The 24962-nt window shown below is 41.2% G+C and overlaps 1 protein-coding gene across 1 annotated transcript in view; it reads right to left on the bottom strand.

Moving 5' to 3' along the window:
• The window catches only part of LOC136873862 (calpain-9), a 1061895-nt gene that overhangs the window by 684836 nt on the left and 352097 nt on the right, over positions 1-24962 (bottom strand). The gene's annotated exons all lie outside the window — the stretch shown is intronic.

Here is a 24962-nt window from a genome sequence, read left to right as displayed (position 1 = left end):
TCACACTAAAAATACAAATTTAGAAAATCACTTCCGGCCTAAATGCAGTTCCGGAAAAGCAGGTTAAAATCGCTCGTTTCTTACTGGTTTTCTTTTTTATTCAAACCTTAGCCAAATTAATTGCATAAGTCCTTCTGTAATGTATTTCTTGGTTCAATATCCTCAGGTGTTTAATGATTTCTTTGAAAAATGTCCACATCGAATGCAGTTATTAGGGTTTAAGTGAAACTCTGCATTGAATCCCATTAGCGCTTGTAGTGGTGCTTAAGTGAAACAGTGCATTGACTCACATTAGCTCTCGTAGTGGTAGAAAAAGTCAAGCTGCTAATCTAATCGACCGGATAACGACGACTAAGACAACAATTGTACTTTATAGGAATAAAAATAAAGTATATATTCTCAAACTTTATTTTTCTTTCTTTCTTTCTTTCTTTCTTAATCCGTTTACCGTGTAGGGTTGGTTTTTTCCTCGGCCTCGGCGAGGGATCCCCCCTTTACAGCCTCAAGGGCAGTGTCCTGGAGCTTCAGACTCTGGGTCGGGGGATACAACTGGGGTGGAGGATCAGTGCCTCGCCCAGGCGGCCTCACCTGCTATGCTGAACAGGAGGAATAGGCAGATTGGAAGGGATAGACAAGGAAGAGGGAAGGAAGCGACCTTGGCCTTAAGTTAGGTACCATCGCGGCTTTTGCCTGGCGGAGAAGTGGGAAACCACGGATAGCCACTTCTAGGATGGATGAGGTGGGAATCGAAACCTCTCTATTCAGTTGACCTCCCGGAGCAGAGTGGACCCCGTTCCAGTCCTTCGCACCACTTTTCAAATTTCATGACAGAGCCGGGAATCAAACCCGGGTCTCTGGGAGTGACAGCTAATCACAATAACCACTACACCACAGAGGCAGACTCTCATACTTTATCTTATTTTATTTTCCTAAAATTCGTATCTCATGTCCCTAGGTTGTTTTCAACATTGAGTTGCTTGTCTGAAGATTTAGAACTGTGGATTTTTTAGTATCAGAAAGAAATAATTCTGAACTTGACAACAATTTATAGGGATTTTCATTTCCATCCCTCTTTCCTGCAAGACAAGAAAATGCGCCCATTTTCCCTCGTTGTGGGAAATTTCTCGTGCGTTGGCAAGCCTGGTTATATGGTGACACTTGTTCAGTCGTATGCCCGTGCACTCCTGATAAGTTTAATGGGCTCTTAGTGGACACTACACGTGTCGCCCAACATTTTCGTCGCTATCCTCCACATCTCATTGTATGTAGTTCCGGTCAAATGATCCTGCCACCCACGACAGAGCTCTACTATGCTGTGCTGTGGTCTATTTGCACAGGTCCAGTGTCAACGGATCCGCTCGGTACTTTCTCAGCTCTTTCTTGTTCTCCACTAACGGGTTGTCACTTCAACGAGGACAATACATGTGTTTGCAGTTCTTTACCGCTTCGAATACAGCATTTAAATATATACAATGTTGATTTGCATTTCTCATGTATACATTACTTGTTCGCTAGTCGTTTGCTCCCAAGATAGCGGTTTCAATCACGACTGACAAAGGAGAGGTAACCGTATGGTTTTCTAGAAAAGAGTTCAAATTTTGAGGATTTGCCTTTCATTTAAATGTATATTTTAGCCGTTTGAGCGTTTTTGCCAATGGGCCTTATTTTGTTCAAAATTTAACTTTTAAAATATATCCTCAAACTTACGTAGTCTTTTTCCCGCAGGTACTTTCGGCTTGTCTCCGTGACGCATTCGCCAGCGCACTGACGTTACGACATACGGGTTTCCAGTTCGAGTCCGACCTTGGAGAGCACATTTCCTATTTCTTTTACTGATACATCCCTCATTTTCTTTTCGTTTTCCAATACTTGATTTGCTGTGGTCTCTTTTGTTTTAGAACTATTTGCAATACATTAAATCATTGTTTGTTCTTGTCGCTTGAACGTGACGATTCTTTTTTGTTGGTCAACTTCAAGCGATTCATTGTCAGACGAACAGTAAAAATTTAACAAATATTGTAAATGATGTAAAAATTTATTAAAATTGTAGATAGAAATACAACAACAAATAGTAAAGTTCTGGATGCAATCTAAAAAAATCAAATATTTTACTGAAACATACATTTAAAAGAAAGATTAAAAAGAAATTAAAAACAAGGTCGGATACGCCACGGAGATAACTTAGTTATAAGTGCGGAAATAAGACTACATAAGTTTGAGGATGGATTTTAAACGATGAATTTTGCATAAAATGAGGTTTATCGCGCAAAACTCTCGAATATGGCTAAAAGATTTGTAATGAAGGGCAAATTCTGAAACTTTGAACACTTTTCTAGAAAACCACACGGTCACATCTCCTTGTGAGTAGCGCTTGAAGGTGCTTAAATGTGAGCAGATAATAATTTCCCTACTACTATTTCTGAGTTGTCTTGCTGGCATAACCATTCTGACATCAATATTGACACAGATACGATAAGTTATTTTATTTCTACATTCCTCGACTTCCTGAAGGCAATCGAACCCACGTCCTCCTGGATGAACTGAAAATACCTTCGCTCCCTCGGCTAAGCATCCCCCTATCTACTTATAGAATAACTGTAATTCTTAAAAAATAGCAATGAATAATGCATTTATTTATTTATTTATTTATTTATTTATTTATTTATTTATTTATTTATTTATTTATTTATTTATCGTCGTTTCCTTGAGGCCCCTAGGACCACGTGGTTTCTAACTCTGGTGAGCTTTCTTCTTCTTCTTTCTTTTTTGATATTTGCTTTACGTCGCACCGACACAGATAGATCTTATGGCGACGATGGGATAGGAAAGGTCTAGGAATGAGAAGGAACCGGCCGTGGCCTTAATTAAGGTACAACCCCAGCATTTTCCTGGTGTGAAAATGGGAAACCACGGAAAACCATCTTCATGGCTGCCGACAGTGGGGTTCGAACCCACTATTTCCCGAACACTGGATACTGGGCGCACTTAGGCGACTGCAGCTATCGAGCTCGGTGTCTGTCTGTCTGTCTGTCTGTCTGTCTGTCTGTCTGTCTGTCTGTCTGTCTGTCTGTCTGTCTGTCTGTCTGTCTGTCTGTCTGTCTGTCTGTCTGTCTGTCTGTCTGTCTGTCTGTATGGGCATCACGAGAAAATGGCTGAAAAGAACTTAGTGAAGATTGGTATGTAGAGTCGGGGAATGAGGCACCACAATCTAGGCTATAAATAATTTTGGTCACGCTGAGTTCTGTAAAATGATAGTTTATGCGAAGGCCTAGAATTTAATTCTCAAATATTTATATTATTAATGGTCTTATCGTTAAACCCTACATAACTAAAGTTATATAGAATTCAATTTGCGATCATTTATGTAATATACATTTTTACCGTACCGTCTATGATAACAGAGATATCATCGTTGCCGGGACAAAACCTCCTATGTGGTAATATCTTTGGAGATATACTGACTCGCAGCACATACATTATGAAGAGCGAGAGTGCCTTGACAGCATTCACACAATATTGCACCTTAGATGACAGAACCTTACCGACCAAAGTTCTAAGCTAAAATATTTCACATAGGAGGTTTTGCCCCGGCAGCGAATATATTCAAGAATTTCTATTTTTGTTGTTAAGTCCATATCAACGCCGAGCCACAAAAATTGGGAGAATAGTATTTAATGAAAATCGGTGTATTAAATCTGGGAATAAAGTACTACAGTAATGGCTATAAATAGTTTTTATTTACTCTGGATGAAATGGTAATTTAGGGGAAGGTACCTAATTTGTTTTAATACCTGTGTTACTTGTCCTACCTGAAAGTATTACATACCGTAACAGAATACAAGTTCCAATTATTTATGTCTTATACAATTTTACCGTACCGACTATGATAATAGAATTCACGAATTTAGACAGTTGTTGCTTGTTCCATATCAACGCCGAGCATTGCCAACTTGGAAATATTGTTCAATCATGTTAACTGGCGATGGTTTTTGTTACGATTGTCTTAAGGTGTAAAACTGAGTGGTCATCTGTCCGTATCGACTAGGAAGAATGTGAATATGATTATAAAAAGTGAGGAAAAGATTGTGAAGGAACGATCGCTTGAAGAATAAGTTAAGGGGGAGTCATGAAAGAAGGACTGTCTTTACATTAGATGTTCTAATATTCCTGAGTCGGATGAAAGCTAAATGTGAAGGCTTACAACATCGAAAGCTCATAAAAGTGATCGACAATAACAATACATTAACCACTGTTGTGATGTGATTTGTCTCATCTGCTACCACTCATATCTGATAGATGGGATTACTGCTTCATCCCGAGTGAAACAGCATGCCTGAATATTGGTGGAAAATATCTGGGGAGTTAGATAACTTTGCACATTCTATATGACTGCCCCGTCAACGTCGGGTACTACAGCTAGTCCAAGATAAAGTTCCAAGAATGGCCTTCGGAAAGGATTGACACAATTCTTAACGAGTATTGTTTTGAAGGATATAAACTCAGTTGTCAGACTTACAGGAACTGAAACTGAAATCCACAGCGATGTAATCAAGCCAAAAGAAAAGAAGAGTGGTACTTGCATGACTCTGCCCGGAGGGATTGTTTGGAAATAACATGGAGGGTACAGATACACTGAAACCTGTGCCAGAAATACTGTTATAGTCTAAGGTAAACAAGCTGCAATCTTTCGGGACAACTCATTAACATTCTGGAGTTTCAAGATGCTATCCTTGCGGCGACTGGACTGGGACACACGAGTTTGAACTCGCGGTTGACATGCCAAGCAGGAAACCAGTTGCCGACTTTATAATATGTGAGTGTGTGTGATTAGAGTTTAAAGTTCTTGGAATTCTTCAGCGACTATTACCGTTCAGCAGAGCCTCTGGCTGTGGCCATTAGGCCTAACGGAACCGAGAACTTTACCGAAGAAGCTGGGCCGTCAATAACCTCCGTATCATATGACAGGTGACTTATAAATGATTATGTCTTCCCTCTCTACGCTATTAATTTCACATTATTTTTAAAATCAATTTCATACATGTCATGAGGATTTACGAATAAATAAATAAATAAATAAATAAATAAATAAATAAATAAATAAATAAATAAATAAATAAATAAATAAAACTCCTTCTCCTACCGCTTGTCCCATATCAGTAGGGTCGCGTGTGTGAACTGTGTAGCAAATGTGGATTTGACACTGTTTTACGGCCGGATGCCCCTCCGGACGCCAACCCTATATGGAGGGATGTAATAACTATTACGTGTTTCTGTCGTGGTTGGTAGTGTACCGTGTTGTGTGGATATGAAGAGGAAGGACAAACACAAACACCCAGACCCCTAGCCAGAAGAATATTAATCAGACGCTATTAAAATCATCGACCTGGCCGAGAATCGAACCCGACGCCGTCTGAATCAAAGGCCTCAGCGCTCACAATTCAGCCAATGAGTCGGACAATAATAATAATAATAATAATAATAATAATAATAATAATAATAATAATAATAATAATAATAATAATAATAATAATAATAATAATAATAATAATAATATCCTAGCAGAAGTGATTATCGAGGAGGGAGCAACACAGGACAGAACAACATTTAGAAAAACGTTGTGGGATGAGGGATGCACCCGAAATGCCACTGGCCAAGCTATGGGGCATCTCGGCGTAAGAAAGAGAAAGGAGAAACCAAAGACGTAATGATCTTTGGCGAGAGTGCAAAGAGAAGCCTGCGTGACAGAAGGGCATGTAGATTGTGTAAATATGGCCTACAGATGGCCGTATCGACGAATGAAGGAATTAATTAATTAATAATACCTTTTCAGTTACCTGGTTGAAGACATTCAGAAATGTTATCTAGAGTACCTGCGTACAAATTCTGACATTCTGATTTGCTATGGTTACCTGGCCGGGTATGAAACCGTTTGGGCTGGGAAGACTTGGGAGTAAGGAGACGAGATGCTCTACTCTGTGCTATGTTTCGAGGTGTCAGCGTTGAGTTGGCGTGGGATGACATAAGAAGACGAATAAGCTTGTGTGGAGCTTTTAAAAGTAGAAAGATCATAATATGAAGATAATGTTGAAATTCAAGAGGACAAATTGGGGTAAATATTTATTTATAGGACGAGGAGTAACGGGTCCGACTCTTTGGCTGAATGGTCATCGTACTGGCCTTCGGTTTAGAGGGTCCCAGGTTCGATTCCCGGCCGAATCGGGGATTTTAATCGCTTCTGATTAATTATTCTGGCTCGGGGGCTGGGTGTATGTGTCCGTCCCAACACTCTCCTCATCACATTCAGACAACGTACCACACTATCAACCACCACAGAAACACGCAATTGTCCATATAGGGTTGACGTCAGGAATGGCATCCGGCTGTAAAACAGGACCAAATACACATGTGCGACGCAGTTCGCACTCGCGACCCCATAGGTGTGGAAAAAAGCTGTAGGGAAAGAAGAAAAATAAGAAGGACGAGGTGTAATGTATTGGAATAAATTATCAAGGGAAATGTTGATACATTTCTGAATTCGTTAAAAAATTTAAGTAAAATCTAGGTGAACAATTAACTTATAAATAAATGTAAATATGAGGTAGCAGTATTGATAGGGAACAACATCTGTTAAAGAATTATACGGATAATGCTTTTCAAGCGTGGGGTACAGTTTCTTCTAGAGGTGTTTGTACGTGACTTTTAGTTTCTGCTTACATAGGAACTTTCCATAATATTATATTTGGTCTTGTGGAATCGACGGTTGCTAGAAAATCGCGCCGCTCATTTTCTTAAACATTTTCAAAAATTTCTCATCCACCTAACTTGATCAGAAACACACGCGATATGTCAAGAACGCGACATCTCTACATATTCCATTAGCTTGCCTGAGAGGGCATTCATACCATCCACTTGGTATTCTAGAGATGAGCTCCTCTCCTTGTTACTTTAATTGAAGTTTTCCGCAGTTTTTCTCCTACATTCTACTTAAATGTGGGGTTAGGTGGCCATCATTTCCGGACTCTCACGTCACTTTCTTTAATTACCAAAATTACCCTGAACTACTTCGCGCGTCTAACAAGATATACTTACATTGAAATTAACCCACCTCCCAAGAAATTCACAACAATAATAGAGATTTTGTGTCATCATTAAATTTGATATAATCTCCAACTTACCAATGACAAAAGTCGCTGTGTCCTGAAGCGTAAAAACCTTAGCACCTAGGCTAGAACGGACGTCATTCAGCATTTTGTTCCTGACAACATACTCTTGTGTCAGTCTACTTCAATTAAATTCATCTGTTTATAATATTTTCATGACCCAAATACCTGCTCGATCTCCTTTCTTCCTGTTCCCTGCCAGTTCAGGTCAAAGTAACCAATGTAATCAATAAAATACAATCTTTCCAAAATCCTGCATTACGTATAACGTACTAGAAAGAAAGATTGTACCCATGCAGTCAACTGTATGCTGGAGCAAATATATTTAATGTAAAGCAGCCCTATGCCCTTGAAATACACAAGTATATTAACAAAATCAAACACGAATATTCAACAAGCAGGATACCACCGTTGTATGTTATGCAAACCCAAACTTTGCATAACAAAATTCAATTTCTTTTACTTCATTAGAAGATTCTTGAAAGTCCTTTCAGGTTCTTAACAAACTACTTCATTAAGCCAGAAAATGAATCGGAAGCGTCTTAAATCCTTTCTCATGGATGACAAAACTGTTATTGAAGAAATAACAAAATGAAAATATCACGTCATTATACTCAGTTTCTGTTCGATGCTCCATTATGTGCTGTTGATCATACCCATCATTCAATCATACCCATACTCGTACTTCAGGCATCATTATTATGTCTTCATAATTTCACCTTACGTGATCTTTTACTGATATCCTGACTCGACTCTGTTGAGGTTGGTGAGATTTTTCTAATTTATAATAATAATAATAATAATAATAATAATAATAATAATAATAATAATAATAATAATAATAATAATAATAATAATAATAATAATAACAATAACAATCAGTTCTTTCTTTCTTAATCAATTTACTTCCAGGGTTAGTTGTTAGTTTTTCCTTTAGACTCACCTGCTATTCTGATGTAGGATTCGAACCTCCTGCCTCGAGCACTGTCCACTATCACATTATGTCCCCGCCTGCTTGCCATGTGAGCTACTGCGATACTTCATCTACGGCGTTCACCTCCCAGCCTATACAGTACCGCGCTCCCGGTCTGTGCGTCCATCTCCTGTTTTAAAGTACGTGTTCTGCGTATCTGTACTTGTTAAACGGGTTCATTCGAGATACCCGTAATTAATTAACAGTGGCGCTCGCGATTCCTGCGGTCTTCTAGCCCGTAAACACACATCTCGTTACATTACCCCGGTTTAGGGAGAGGGACCGATGTCTTTCAGAATTGTAGTAAATGTGAAGGGATGCATAAAACTGGATCGCAAGGGGCTGCTGAATCACCCGGTATATAAGAAAGAGTGTCCTGTAAATATGTAAACAACGTAATGAGTGGAAAAACACTAATACTACTACTAATTTAAAGTCGCCTGCTGAGGTCAGCTGACTGAATGGTTGAAGTATGAATGCGTGTGTGCTTGAGGGTTATTTAGATAGTTTTAATAGCATTTTAGCAATAGCACCGTCTTCGTCGTAATCTGTTTATCCTCCAGGGTCGGTTTTTCCCTCGAACTAAGCAAGGGATCCCACCTCTACCGCCTCAGGGGCAGTGTCCTGGAGTTTCAGACTTTGGGTCGGGAAATACAACTGGGGAGAATGACCAGTACCTCGCCCAGGCGGCCTCACCTGCTATGCTGAACAGGGGCCTTGTGGGGGGATGGGGCGATTGGATGGGACAGGCAAGGAAGAGGGAAGGAAGCGGCCGTGGCCTGAAGTTAGGTACCATCCCGGCATTTGCCTGGAGGAGAAGTGGGAAACCACAGAAAACCACTTCCAGGATGGCTGAGGTGGGAATCGAACCCAACTCTACTCAGTTGACCTCCCGAGGCTGAGTGGACCCGGTTCCAGACCTCGTACCACTTTTCAAATTTCGTAACAGAGCCAGGAATCGAACTCGGCCCTCCGGGCTGGCAGCTAATCACGCTAACCACTACACCACAGAGGCGGACTCAAAATACACTTACAAACCCATTATTTAATTTTAACTCGGTGCTAAATTAATAAAGAGTTTAATTACTTGCAAAACGATGTATGCTAGTAGGTTATCAACTGTTTTTCACTGTTTTGGGGCGTCAGTGACTTTCTATTGTCGGACAGAATTAATATGTACGTTGAAAATGATTAGTCTACGTCGACGGACGTAGCTGGGCAACTCTTGTACACTGGCACTGACTGCTCGGAAAATTATTCTAGTAAAGACTGTCTGATTCCACTTATGTACTGTAGTTGCTTAACTTCTTCAGTCCTGGGTTTGAGTCCAACACCGCACTTACTTTCCTTTTAACTTTTTCTCCAGTTTCACCAGGGACACAATTTAAAGAACTAATGGTGTTTTGAATTAACTGGAAGGATTCGTGTAGGGGTACACCGCGAATTTTCTTAATCGCCATCCAAAGTGATGAATAATACACATAGATGAAACTTGTATATTTATATACTTGATTAAAGTCCGGCTCCATGGCTAAATGGTTAGCGTGCTGGCCTTTGATCACAGGAGTCCCGGGTTCGATTCCCGGCGGGGTCGGGAATTTTAAACATAATTGGTTAATTTCCCTGACACGGGGGCTGGGTGTATGTGTCGTCTTCATCATCATTTCATCCTCATCACGACGCGCAGGTCGCCTATAGCCGTCAAATCAAAAGACCTGCGTCTGGCGAGCCGAACTTGTCCTCGGACACTCCCCGCATTCAAAGCCAAACGCCATTTCATTTTTACACTTGATTGAAGTTCTCCTGGTAGCATGAAACTGCGGATAACCAAGCTTTCCATCTCGTGGGAACAGTTTCCGGTGGAAATAGGTGTTGTGAAAAGGGTCATTTTACGTCTACCTGCTTGCATTGCGACACTGAAAGCACTTTCCTTGATCGGGAAAGGCTTATCGTGTTGCCAGTGGTTGTACAACATATAGAGTTCATTAGATTTTTCATTTCGTTCAGAAATCTTGGATAATCAATCACAACATAAGATGAAAATATATCTGTATATGCACTTACGTTCAAAATATGCACTAACCTTTAAAATATGCATTTTCATATGCGCATATGCATATTTTTAAATCCGGGCCCTACATATGACACGCGAACACGACTTCTGTGACACAACGCTCAACATACTAACATATTTTAATGTTTTTAACAAGTAATAAATAGGTCGATAATCTAACAACACCAAGTTTTAACATTACATTTAATAAAGTAGTATGTCACAATTTATCCTATGTCCATACTTCTTACAATTCTTTTCTTGCTAATTGCTTTACATCACGCCGACGACACAAATAGGTCTTATGGGGACGATGGAATAGGAATGGCCTAGGAGTTGGAGGGAAGCGGCCGTGGCCTTAATTAAGGTACAACCCCAGCATTTGTCTGGTGTGAAAATGGGAAACCACGGAAAACCATCTTCAGGGCTGCCGACAGTGGGATTCGAATCCACTATCTCCCGAATGCGAGATCACAGCCGCGTGCCCCCGACAGCACGGCCAACTCACCCGGTAACACAAATTTTATTAGGTTAAAGCAAAAATATATCTTATTCTTAACATTTACCTGCTTTTTGTAAGTAATTTCCAAAGATGAATGCAAAATAAATTAATGAAACTTTCAGTCGAATGTATGTAGCCTATATGTAATGCAATCTAATACGTAAATTAAGTAAAATGACGGGGTTTCATGATCATTTTTTAGAAATATAACTGATGGCACACTGGACAGTAGAAAATAATAAAAAAAACTCAATTGACGAGCTTGTCGGAAAAGGTTTGCCATCCCTGGCTTAGAGCATTAAATTCGCCACCGAACAAGGCTCTAATACATAAATAAATTATTATTATTGTACCGGGCGGTACACCTCCACGTCGCTAATTCAAACTTTGCGCCAGTTGAAAACCCTCTGCTGGAGGAAGTCCGAACTTTATCTAATGTATTAATTTTCAAGTTACCCAGAAGATGTCACTACTCGGAAATTTTGAAGTTTCTGAACTGGGTCGTTTTTGATGTATTTTTGTTTTACCTGTAGTAAGAAGTGTGAACTTTCTCTTCTTGAGGACACTACTGAAGAACTACAATAGTGCACCCTAGTGCAAGGTGAAGGAACTGTTTTTTGGAGAAATTTTTATTTCAAAAGTTTGTTTCTTGTTAAATTTCTTTCTGGTATTGTTTAAGTTGGCTGTATTCCCCTTTCTTTCCCCTTGTTTTTAATTTAGCCAATCCCGAATTTCTTTAATTAATTTACGACCAATAAGGGGTTTCTTCTTCAAATTGGATATGCTGCTTAACCCTAACCAATAAATGATTGTGGGCGGGTGTTTTCTTTCCTGAAACGCCTCGAACTTTCCGCGAGAGTATATAAACTGCTGATTTTAGGGTCTCTGCGCCACTTCTCTACCATCTTTCAGTGTGTAAAGTACATAGCAGGGGGCGGGAAGCGCCTCTTTCTTCGGACAGCAGTTCAACAACCAGGTAATGGCCGTATAATAACTTCTTTTCTTGCTAGCTCAGCAGTTTAACTCTCGGGGCGGGTCCGAAGCTTTTTCACCATGTAACCTTTCCCTAAAATGTAAAGACTCTTTGTATCTATTCTCTTTTAAGCTACGTATTGGGATAGAGAGTGCTTAACCCTCTCGAGCTCCCACTCATATTGTTTTGAGGTGAACTTATTTCTCACAACCGATTCTTCCTTAATGTAATGTAAATTGTTCTTTTCTAAAGTCACTTCCGTAGTATGGGATTAGCCCTTGCATTAGCGGCCTAGAGCCAGATTAGGTTTTAAACAAATGTATTAGGAGTGCAGATCGCCTCCTCTCAAACTGTTATTTTAGAGGTCATGTAACTAACCTTTTTCTCACTTAATAGGCCTCAGTAGGTTGGGTATTTTACCCCTGTGTCTATGTCCTTAGAGGACAACTTGAAGGTGGAGTTTGGTGTGGCCTTTGATAGGCTTAAAGTTGAGAGCGAGTGGCTCTTTCTCGAAAATTGAGTGTTGTATGCCTCGAGGAGGCTTTTCTGTGTAATTTAGAGCAAGTGCTCCTGGGCATGAACGGGGTTTTCTGCCCCTCTGTTAAATCTTGTTTTGAGGTAAAGTTGGGCTAGTTGCCCAAGAATTGCGAGTTCGGGGCTCGAAGCCCAAATCCTGTAAATACTGTAATTGTACTTTTGTTGCCTTGCTACTCTGTACCTGCCATTCGTGTTATTTCTGAATTTTGGAAAGAAAATATAACCTTGTTAAATTTTAAATTAACTTTAATTTCGTAGCCTGAGACCTGTTCACCCCCGCACTTTCTTTCACCTCTACCTACCACAAAAACTTGGTAACAAGTGGTAGCAGAGCGTGGTTGAATGGGTCTCAATTTAGCCCCTTTTGACGGCTAAACATTGCTTTGATCCGAACTCTAACAGTTGCTGGAATTTTTGATTTGTCCTGTTTCAAAATTGTTCTGTCATCATGCCCGGCCCTCGCGATGTTCTCCATCTTAACTATTTGCGCAAGGAGGAGTTGATCTATGAATTGACTATTAGAAATGTGCAATCTGGAGGCACGGTTGCGGTAGACACAAACAAGCTTAGAGAGTCCCTTGATTTGCCCATTTCCATCCCCACTTTGGGAGAGAAAGAAATTGACGACTCTCTTTCCACGATCATCGAGAATATTACTGGGCTAGCATCTGTAGTTAGTTTTTTTGACGAAAATGATCCTTCTCCTAATCAAATTAAGCGTGTGCAAGCCAAGCTATTTCATTTTTCAAATAGAGTTAACGATCTGTTGTCTCTAAAGTTGAATGACGTTCAGAGGAAGGAAGCTAGTACGGTGCTTGAAAATATTTCTGAATTATCTAGTAAGGTCACCCAATTGTTAACTGGGGAAGTTCCTCCCAAAACTGATCAACCCGCTACGGTGAATGTAGGTAGCGAGGAAGAGCCTCCTAAGGGAAAAGTCAATAGGAAAACCGTTGGAGCTCAAACTATCTCTGCCCCATTGGACAACGATTCTGAACGCCGTATGTCGTTGAATAATGTACGTTCTGAACTAACTTCTTTGCCACTGAAACCTTTACCTACTATGTCACCTGGGTTCAGCAGCTTGCCTCATCCATTAGCAATGTTGCTCAGAGGTATCTCTAAGTTTTCTGTTAATACCACCAGTGAAGTTATTTCATTCTTAAGGTTTTTAGTTGAATTTCAAGATCATGCCCTTGTTTTTTCTCTTTCTCCGTGTCAAATTTTACAGATAATTTATCCTTATGCAATTGGTATTCTCTCAGATAAAATAGTAAGAGCCATTGCCGAACAGTCATCTATTGAAGATTTTCATGCACATCTGCTTGCAAATTTTATTCCTGCTCGCGCGAGGTCATCTCTGATTCAGAAGTACTATTATCGAGTACAGAGATTGGATGAAAATCTGGCTGATTTCATACAAGACATTAAGTTCTATACTAGGGTGTTTGCGCTTCACTTCCCTGAGAATCAGATTGTACAAGCTATTGTGGAAGGCATTTCACCATCTTATAGGTCATATTTGTGTTTCGCGGCGTGCCCGCAAACCTTCTCTGAACTTGAAGCATTGGCCGTCTCAGCGGAAGGAGTTAGATACGCCGATTCCTTGCGTGTCGCGAAAGAACCCCCTCCGTCGTTTAGTAATACTCGGCCTCCACCTCGCCGACCAGTCACACCCCGTAAATGTTATGCTTGCGGGTCGCCTGACCATCTTCGCAATAAATGTCCATTGGTCAAAACTAGTAGGGCAAATAATGGAGCTGGCTCATCACAAGGCTGTTTTAAATGTGGGGCTTTCTCACATATCGCCAAGAATTGCCCAAATTCAAATAGCACCCCCTCCTGCTCAACCTCTGGTGCAAATTCCACCAATGCCAATAATAAAAAGTGACTAGTGGCTTCGGCTGAGTCGACTAATCCATCTTTCCGAGGCTCAGCCCCTGGTCAACAGATCGAAAATTTAGGGAACGTTCAATCTGCAAATCCACCTTTTGAATGCCCCAAAGAGTGTCTTAGGATTGCGGCGGATACCCCCGCACCGGTCCCCTTTCTCAAAATTGAGTTAAATAATGAGCCTATAACAGCTCTATTAGATTAAGGCAGTGTTTGTTCTATTATTTCGGCTGAATGGTATGCAAAATTGAAATCTGTTTGTAAACTTCCTGACTATTGTTCCTCTTCGATCCAATATGTTTCGGCTAATTCATCTCCATTAGAAATTCTAGGTTCTTTACAGGTCAAAATTCGTATTTTTAAATTTACATGGAAAATCAAACTGTTTGTGGCTAAGCACTTGTCTTGCCCCATCATATTGGGAGCGGACTTCATTTCTCACACTGGTCTTGTGCTCGATCTTCAGAGTAAGTCGTGCACATTCAAATTTGCTTCCAATTGTAAAATCCCCTTGTTAAAATGTAATTCTGCATCATGTTCATCTATTTCGCCTACCCAGGATGAGATGTTGTTAGACCTTAGACATCTACCTGAGGAGCAGGCTGATAGTATTCGTAAGTTGTGTCAGTCGTTTCCAGAGGTGTTCTCTGATACACTTGGTGTTACTGACCTTATTGAATACAAAATTGAGGTCACGGATTCGATTCCTGTCCGTTTTCCGCCATATAGGCTATCTCCACCTAAAATGAAGGCTCTGAAAGAAATCATCGATCAGATGTTGAAGGATGGTATTATTAGGCCCTCTAAGTCGGCGTATTCTTCACCTATTTTTCTGGTCCCGAAACCCCAGGGGGGCTTCAGGCCTGTCATTGATTATAGGGCTCTCAATCGGAAGGTGGTGTTACAATCTATGCCCCTTCCTGACCTTCATTCTTGTTTTTCATGGTTTCGTAAGGCCAAGTTCTTTACTATCTTGGACTTGAATCAGGCCTATAATCAAATTCCCCTTGCCGAAGAGTCTAAACATCTTACAGCGTTTGCCACGGATTGGAATTTGTATGAATACAACCGTGTGCCTTTCGTGCTCCCCACGGGAGCAGCTGTACTCACTAGACTGATAGATAGGGTCTTCTCCGACATCAAATTTGAGTACTTGTATCACTACTTGGATGATGTCGTCGTATTTTCGGAGACCTTTGAAGAACATCTAGATCATCTGCGAGAAGTTCTCAATCGCCTTCGTAAGGCTGGTTTAACTGTGAAGTTGTCCAAGGTTGCCTCTCCTAAGCCCTCTATGTCATTCCTAGGGCATATTGTGTCACCTGATGGTGTTGCCGTCGATCATTCTAGAACACAGGCCATCCGTGATTTTAAACCTCCCAAGGACATTAAAGGTATCGCCAGGTTCATTGGTATGGTGAATTTCTTCAGGAAGTTTATTCCTAACTTCGCTAATAGAGCGGCGCCCTTGAACCTTCTTCGTAGGAAAGACATCAAATTCGAGTGGGGACCTTCTCAACAGGCCGCTTTTGAAGATCTTAAATTAGCTCTCTGTAATGCCCCTGTCCTTGCTATGCCTGATTTCTCAAAGAAATTCATCGTCCAAACTGACGCGTCGTCGTCAGCAGTAGCAGCAGTCCTTCTTCAAGAGACTGAATTAGGGAGGCGACCCATCGCCTATGCATCTAGGACTCTATCGGCTCAAGAAGCCAAGTATTCCATCTATGAGCTCGAAGGTTTGGCAGTCTTATTCACCTTAGAAAAGTTCCGTCTCTATCTGGAACATGTCAAATTCGACCTGGAGACAGATAATCAAGCCTTAAGCTGGGTCTTAGGTAGGCCGCGTCGTACTGGTCGTATAGCCCGTTGGGCCATCCGTATTTCTGCCTTCCAATTCGATGTCAGGCATATCAGAGGTACCGAAAATGTCGTTGCCGATGGACTCAGCCGTATGTTTTCCAACGACGTCGAGACCCATGAACCGGTCGACAGTTCATCACCTCCCGAGTCCATACTATCTGATGTTAATGCCATCTTAACAGATGCTCCCATGCTCTTTAGGGATATCGAGAAATACCAACGTGAAGATCCGACGCTGGCTCCGATAATGGAAACCCTTTCTTCTGGGGAACATGTTGTCCCTTATGTACTGAGGAATGGTGTTCTATGTTGCCCTTCGAGGCATGATAAGATGATGAAGGTTGTCGTTCCAGCTGGCCTTGTACCTATGATCTTCAAGTACTATCATGAGACCCCATTAGGCGGGCATCTTGGTATCTTTAAAACTCGTGAAAAGATTCGTGAAAGATTCATCTGGAAGGGTATGGACGGTGAAATCCGTGAACTAGTAAAAGCTTGTAAATCTTGTTTGCTTAGTAAACCCACCATGTCCACCAAGATAGGCCTTTTGTCTTCGCATCAGGCTCCGCGCCCCATGGAACGCCTGTATATTGATTATGTAGGACCCTTCCCTCAGTCAAAGGGAAATGCCAACAAGTTCATCTTTGTATGCGTAGATTTTTTTATAAGATTTTCCTGGTTTTTCCGACTAAGCTGGCTACCGCTCAGTCCACCGTTACTTGCCTAAATTCTATTTTTGCTTCTTTTGGTCCGTGCCAATATATTGTGTCTGATAATGCTAAGGCGTTCACATCAAATCTTTTTCGTAAATTCTGTTTTGACTTGTCCATCTCTCATGTGACGACTTCTGCTTATTACCCTCAACCATCTCTGGCTGAACGGGTTAATCGTAATCTCAGGTCCGCGCTTATTGCCTATCATCATGAAGATCATTCCAGGTGGGACACGTCCCTGCATTGGTTAGCTTTTGCTTTGAATTCGGCGGTTCATGAATCACATAAATTTACTCCAGCGTCTTTGATGTTCAAGTTTGTTCCCAACACGCCGCTCTCTAACCTCTGGTCTCTGAGTGACATTCTACCGGAGACAATAGACCCGGACAACATTAAAGATCTTTGGAAGAAGGCTAAAGCCAATCTTATAGTGTCTCATGAAAAGGTTAGGGAAAGATATGATCGTGGACGGAGACCCACCAATTGGAAGGTAGGCGACCAAGTGATGGTCAAGAATTTTGTTCCCGCGGGCAAGCTTGCCCCCAGATTTCATGGGCCGTGTATCATTCTCGATTTCCTTACGCCGGTTACGTTGTTATTAAGTAATCCAGCCACCGAGAGGATATTTAGGGTTCACCTGTCGCAGGTGAAACCTGTATAATTTCTATGCTAACTTGCTTCATATAATCTTGAAAGGAATATGAAGGTTATATTTTTTTTTAGGTTTTTCACTTTTAAGGCCTTCTGCCCCCTCTATAATATTTTGTTTTATATGTAAGCATTTTGTAAAACCTTCCCCGAACCGTTAAACTGCCATCCTGTCGTTGCCACGGCCATTACCACGCTCCCGTCTCCTGCTCCACTACACACAGTGGCTTGTACATGAAATGAATTTCTCCACGCCGCTGGCCCCTCAACCTCACCACAATGAATGTACCCTACTATCATTCTGGTCCAACAAAAATTCTGCCGTCGAGCTTTAATGTTTCAGTGCCCCCGCAGCCGCGCGGCGCCGTGCCGCGACTGGGATAGAGGAAGGGCCCCCTCTACTCCAGCGAGGTCGACATGTGCACGGCGAGCCGGAGCCCTCCTCCCGGCCAAGGCTGATGTGCGGCGCACAACCTGCTACTTGCCCGCAGCCTGTATATGTTCACCGCGGACGCGGCGTGCTTCAACACCACTACTCCTCCCATAGTGCGGGCGAGCGGTATCTCAGGGTACTTGAGGGGCCCGAGCGGCCTCATCTGGACACAAGCTGCAGCGGCCGGTCTGGCCATCCAACTTAATCAACCTTGAAAATATTTAATCAGCTACATGGACATTCCAGTTCAACGTTACTACCTTTTTTTTGGATTTCCTGCAATATCTGGTGGACTTAGTAAATTTTTCATCAACCTTAAAAAACTAAAATTTTCCTTCTGAATTTAACTTCTACAAACATAAAGACATTACTTCAACCAGAATTTTGAAACTGGATCAAACCAAATTTAGTAAATTTTATAAATGCTTCTGCAATTAATGTCTATATCAAGATCATAACTTGGAACTTATTTTGAAACAAAGTTTATGTTCCTCTGTGTTACCCCTTGGAGGAACTTTTGGGGGGGGGGGGAGGTCTGTACCGGGCGGTACACCTCCACGCCGCTAATTCAAACTTAGCGCCAGTTGAAAACCCTCTGCTGGAGGAAGTCCGAACTTTATCTAATGTATTAATTTTCAAGTTACCCAGAAGATGTCACTACTCGGAAATTTTGAAGTTTCTGAACTGGGTCGTTTTTGATGTATTTTTGTTTTACCTGTAGTAAGAAGTGTGAACTTTCTCTTCTTGAGGACACTACTGAAGAACTACAATAGTGCACCCTAGTGCAAGGTGAAAGAACTGTTTTTTGGAGAAATTTTTATTTCAAAAGTTTGTTTCTTGTTAAATTTCTTTCTGGTATTGTTTAAGTTGGCTGTATTCCCCTTTCTTTCCCCTTGTTTTTAATTTAGCCAATCCCGAATTTCTTTAATTAATTTACGACCAATAAGGGGTTTCTTCTTCAAATTGGATATGCTGCTTAACCCTAACCAATAAATGATTGTGGGCGGGTGTTTTCTTTCCTGAAACGCCTCGAACTTTCCGCGAGAGTATATAAACTGCTGATTTTAGGGTCTCTGCGCCACTTCTCTACCATCTTTCAGTGTGTAAAGTACATAGCAGGGGGCGGGAAGCGCCTCTTTCTTCGGACAGCAGTTCAACAACCAGGTAATGGCCGTATAATAACTTCTTTTCTTGCTAGCTCAGCAGTTTAACTCTCGGGGCGGGTCCGAAGCTTTTTCACCATGTAACCTTTCCCTAAAATGTAAAGACTCTTTGTATCTATTCTCTTTTAAGCTACGTATTGGGATAGAGAGTGCTTAACCCTCTCGAGCTCCCACTCATATTGTTTTGAGGTGAACTTATTTCTCACAACCGATTCTTCCTTAATGTAATGTAAATTGTTCTTTTCTAAAGTCACTTCCGTAGTATGGGATTAGCCCTTGCATTAGCGGCCTAGAGCCAGATTAGGTTTTAAACAAATGTATTAGGAGTGCAGATCGCCTCCTCTAAAATTGTTATTTTAGAGGTCATGTAACTAACCTTTTTCTCACTTAATAGGCCTCAGTAGGTTGGGTATTTTACCCCTGTGTCTATGTCCTTAGAGGACAACTTGAAGGTGGAGTTTGGTGTGGCCTTTGATAGGCTTAAAGTTGAGAGCGAGTGGCTCTTTCTCGAAAATTGAGTGTTGTATGCCTCGAGGAGGCTTTTCTGTGTAATTTAGAGCAAGTGCTCCTGGGCATGAACGGGGTTTTCTGCCCCTCTGTTAAATCTTGTTTTGAGGTAAAGTTGGGTTAGTTGCCCAAGAATTGCGAGTTCGGGGCTCGAAGCCCAAATCCTGTAAATACTGTAATTGTACTTTTGTTGCCTTTCTACTCTGTACCTGCCATTCGTGTTATTTCTGAATTTTGGAAAGAAAATATAACCTTGTTAAATTTTAAATTAACTTTAATTTCGTAGCCTGAGACCTGTTCACCCCCGCACCTTCTTTCACCTCTACCTACCACAAAAACTTGATAACAATTATTATTATTATTATTATTATTATTATTATTATTATTATTATTATTAGCGATAATTGTGAGCCTTCGTGGCTCAGCCGGCAGCAAGCTGGCCTCTCACCACTGTGTTCTCTGGTTCAAATCCCGGTCACTCCATGTGAGATTTTATGCTGGACCAAGCGCAGGCGGGACAGGTTTTTCTCCGGGTACTCTGTTTTTTCTGTCATAACTCATTCCAGGAACATTCTCCAATATCATTTCATTTCATCTCTCATTCATTAATCATTGCCCCAGAGGAGTGCGACAGGCTTCGGCAGCCGGCACGACTCCTATCCTCGCCGTTAGATAGGGCTTCATTCATTCCATTCCTGACCCTGTCGAATGACTGTAAACAGGCTGTGGATTTTCATGTTCATTTTCATTAGCGATAATAAGTCACTGTCAGAAAGTTTCGACGGCACTTAGATGTCTTCTGTCCGATCACCGAAACATTACATAGGCCTATTTGTAGAAGACTTACAAAAGCAGCATGAACTATACTTATCTCGTGACATGAAAGAGGTAGAAGTTCAAAATTACACACTCGCAGTGGGCAACAACCGGACTTCCGGGTTGATGTACAGTATGTAAGGCATACACTTTTCCAACAATTACCTCTGTAAGAAATAGAGAACTTACAAGGTATTTATATTTCCGTACTATATATAAAATCGCTGGTAACTTGCTAGACTCAATCCCTCTCTCCCGTTCGACTCGCAAGTATCGGGCAAAAGGTCATGTAACGTTACGACAGATAAAAGTGCACTCCCAGCTACAAGAAACGGCACTGCCTGCCCGGTATGCATCATGTAGTACTGTAGTGGAGCACTGCCAGCATATACACTGACCCACCTCCTTCTCTCAACAAGATACCGTCGTTGCATGTGTGATAATAGTTTTAGAGAAATACTGACCCGCAGCACATACATTATAAAGAGCTAGAACCCTTGACAATAATCAGACAATATTGAACCATTGATCACAGAACCTTGCCGGCCAAAGTTCTAAGCTAAAATATTTCACATAGTGATTTTTGCAGGATATGAAGTTACAGATGTGAACATTTCATCGTTGTTTGCATTTGATGTGAATATATACAAAAATTTAGTATATATCGGTGAAATATGTAATTAAATATGTAATATTCACAAAATATGTAATAGTATTAATGCACTGAAGTTACAAAAAATAGTACATTCCTTTAATTATGACTAAAGGTTGTGATACGAGAGAAATTATTGTTTTAAATACCTCCATATTTTATGACAAAGTCATCAATGTTGCTTTAGATAGTTTATATAGTCCACTGCTTCCTAATTTTGACAGTATTGAATAATCAAAATTATTAAAATATTTAAAAGTAATAACATGCACAGTAAGTCGCTGAGTATATTACACAGTGTATTGTTGTAGCTAGATTCCTGTTGCTCTCATGCACTGAGAATAAAACATATAAATGTTACCAAGTAAATTTAATATAGAATCTGGTTTTAATCCCCCTATTAAGTAACATAAATAGTACGGTAACTTTTTTATTCTGTTGCGCAATGTGTCACCAAGTACTTCTCCTTGCTTTCCATTGTGATGTTTTGTAGCTGATACGATAAAATTCTCTTGTAGGATGGGAAAGAAGTAACCGGTGCATATCTTCTGGATCTGCTGGATATCTTCCGGTGGCTCTTGTTGATCGCCACTCTTGCAAACAGATACGGAGCTTGAACAACTTTGATTTCGCTTCAAGACTTCATAGAGTTTGTTAGAAACTTTGACCAAAGAAAATCACCTAGCCATCCCAGATCCTGAGAAAGGATTAGTGCTATCGCATGCAGCAGGGACACTCAGACCTACTCTATTTCACAGACAAAATGTGAGAAAACGTATTTTTAAAGGAATTTTAAAGCCAACTTTCGGAGTTGAAATATATTCTATATATGTATGTTTAGTCCTCAGCCCTAAGGCTGGTTGGATCCTCAACAGCTCTGCTATCGGCTGTCATAGATGTCCTCGGCATCACTGAAGAGGCGTACTGGGGAAATGAGGAGTGAGGTCGTTTCCCGTTGACTTCCTCACTGAGCCAGAAGTTGCCATTATATATATCAGTCTGCCAAGCCCACTGACATGCATGCACCAACCGACCCCATGAGTAACATATTCACACCATTCATAACAGGGACTGGCTGCATAAGGAATGGTATTACTAGTATCGGTCATACGTCAGTCACTTTCACTTCGTCAAAGTCGAGGATAAGACAGAGGCAGATCAATGAAAGTAACAAAATTGCTCTGGCCTATACCAGAAGACATAGTGCACTGTAAACACTAGGTCCCGCCGGCAATGGCATACATATTCTGTATGAGATGAAATTCGCCAATTAGTTCAGTATAGTCTGAAAATTAAACGAGCTGACACAATTCTTAATTTTATTGAATTATAGCCTAGATAGCCGGTCCAGCGGTATAGGGGTAGCATGTCTGCCTCGTAACTAGAGATCCCGGTTCGATTCCCGGCCAGGTCAGGGACTTTTACCTGGATCTGAACCCTGGTTCGAGGTCCACTCAGCCTACGTGATTACAGTAATTGAGGAGCTATCTGACGGTGAAATACCAGCCCCGGTCTAGAAAGCCAAGAATGACGGTCGAGAGGATTCGTCGTGCTGACTACACGACACCTTATAATCTGTAGGCCTTCGGGCTGAGCAGCGGTCGCTTGGTAGGACCATAGAAAGGTAGTTATGTACAAAATGTTGGATTCTTCATATAATGTGTAAAGAATATGTATATTACAAGGAATATGTAAAAAATATATTAATGAAACACAGGTATAACCATATCAGAACCACAATTCAAGTAAAGGTTTCTTTCCCTCTTTTTTTTTTTTTTTTTTTTTTTGCTTTACGTTGCACCGACACAGATAGGTCTTATGGCGGCTATGAGACAGGAAAGGCCTAGGAATGGGAAGGAAGCAGTCATGGCCTTAATTAAGGTACAGACCCAGCATTTGTCTGCTGTGAAAATGGGAAACCACGGAAAACCATCTTGAGGGCTGACGACAGTGGGGTTCAAACCCACTATCTCCCAGATGCAAGCTCACGGCTGCGCATGGTGTAAGTAAAGGAATGGAATATGTAATTGCATTAGAATTCGGGTCCTAGTTATCACCCTGTTTAATACAGGAGACACAATACAATTTAAGACTTATTTACGCAGAGTGTTGAGGAAGTAGATACGTACCGACATGAACCACATGTCTATTAGATCATCAGCCTGTAGGTTGGTTAGATCCTCAAACAGAACCATCGATGCCGGGCTGAGTAGTTCAGGCGGTAGAGTACTGGCCCATTGAGCTCAGCTTTTCAGGTTCGATCCTGACTCAATCCGGTAGTATTTGAAGGTTCTTATATACTTCAGCCTCGTGTCGGTGGATTTACTGGCACATAAAAGAAGTCCAGCTGGACAACATTCCGGCACCTCGATGTTTCCGAATACAATACTAAAAAGTTCTTGGGACGTAAAATCAATAACATTAGAACTACCGAAAACATAGTTCTGGGATCTTTGGTCGTGTGGAAAAATAAACAACCCGTGACGAGCTCGCTGATATGGTGAGAGCGTAGTACTAGATAAATGGGAAACATTGCCTCATTGTTCACGTGCCAGATACCATGCGTCTTACCACACTCCAACACGACGTGTTCCGAACTACACGTCGTCGCTCTGACGCAAGAAGGTATACTTCCCCTCTCGCCGCGCGAGATGGCATGATCCCGCTAACACAGCTACAGACAGCAGCTTTCATTCGGGAAGTAGTTGATTTGAAGATAATTTCCCATTTTCACACGAAACAAATCCCGGGGTCGTACCTTAATTAAGCCCACTGTCGTCCCTTTCTTGGCCCTGATCCATTCCTATCCCAGCACGGCTCGGGGGCTGGCTGTTTGCGTCTTCTTCATTCATATAATTCATCTGCGGTAGGGCTCCCGAGATCTTGGAATTAGCCAATTAAGGTTAACATACCCGAAATGGCTGGGGTTCGAACCAAGGACCCCTCGGACAGAAGGCCAGCACGCTAACCATTTACCCATGGTGCCGGACGCTGAAGTGATAAAGTTGTGTTATATTTTTAGAAAATCAAGATATCTAGAAAAATTGTCACTGAAATTAAGGGAAAACTCGGAGCTAAAAGCAGAACCCATTTCTTCGCTCTTCCCAATGAGTACAAGGTTACTGAAACTTTCAATGCGATCTCCTATCAGAATGTTGTAAAAAACGCATATTTTCTTAATTTGCAAAATCGTTTGGAAATGGGACACAACATGGAAAACCGACCGGACAGGTGGGAGAACTAGGAATAACGAGATTGTCACGGCGAAAACTGTACATATGTTCAGCCTGATTACAAGACTACCTTTGATTTACAGAATTATTATTATTATTATTATTATTATTATTATTATTATTATTATTATTATTATTATTATTATTATTATTATTATTATTAGAGCCCAGGCTTTCGAGCAATGATAGGTTAGAATGCAAAACTTACTGAAGCGTGTAACAAGCATACTCTTTCCTGCACAATGATTGTTCTGTGAGGTTTTCATAAACAGTAGCGGTACAGCCCGTCAGAACCCCTAGAATTTATGTTATTCTTGCGACATCACAGAAGAGCGGGGTAGACAACACAAATTAATTCTCATTCTAACCTCTAACTGGATCGGTTATTTGAGAAAGCACACGTGTCCACTACTACCAAAGCAACACAAAGCAAAGCCATCTCCGTACAGGCCATGAAGTCCCTTGAAGGGGTGGAAGGTAAAGGCTTCCACTTTTCGTAACTTCGGTGCATGATGGGGTAGACTGGTTAGCTCTATGCCTGACCGCCTTTGCCCCCAGGAACTAACCGGGTACTCATGTTTGGCGTAGGTTAAGTGAACCTCAGGGCCATGTCACTTCCGGAATTGGAAGTCTCGTTTTTTAAATTTTACGACGTCCTTCTGGGCGAACCGAGCACGCCTTTACCGCCTCAGCCAGTGTCCACTGCTACCTGTCTTTAGGAAAGTAGAAAAAACTGCCTTCATCTTCTAATGTTTGGAATTTGCGTCTGGATTTTATATAAATTACACATCGGATCTTTCGTAATAATTCTGATAATTTTTAAAATGCTTTCAAAGAGAGTGGTAT

This window comes from Anabrus simplex, chromosome 1, assembly GCF_040414725.1.
Source record: "Anabrus simplex isolate iqAnaSimp1 chromosome 1, ASM4041472v1, whole genome shotgun sequence".
Taxonomy (NCBI): domain Eukaryota; kingdom Metazoa; phylum Arthropoda; class Insecta; order Orthoptera; family Tettigoniidae; genus Anabrus; species Anabrus simplex.
Note: the sequence above shows the minus strand (reverse complement) of the source record. Positions and strands in the feature narration are given on the sequence as shown.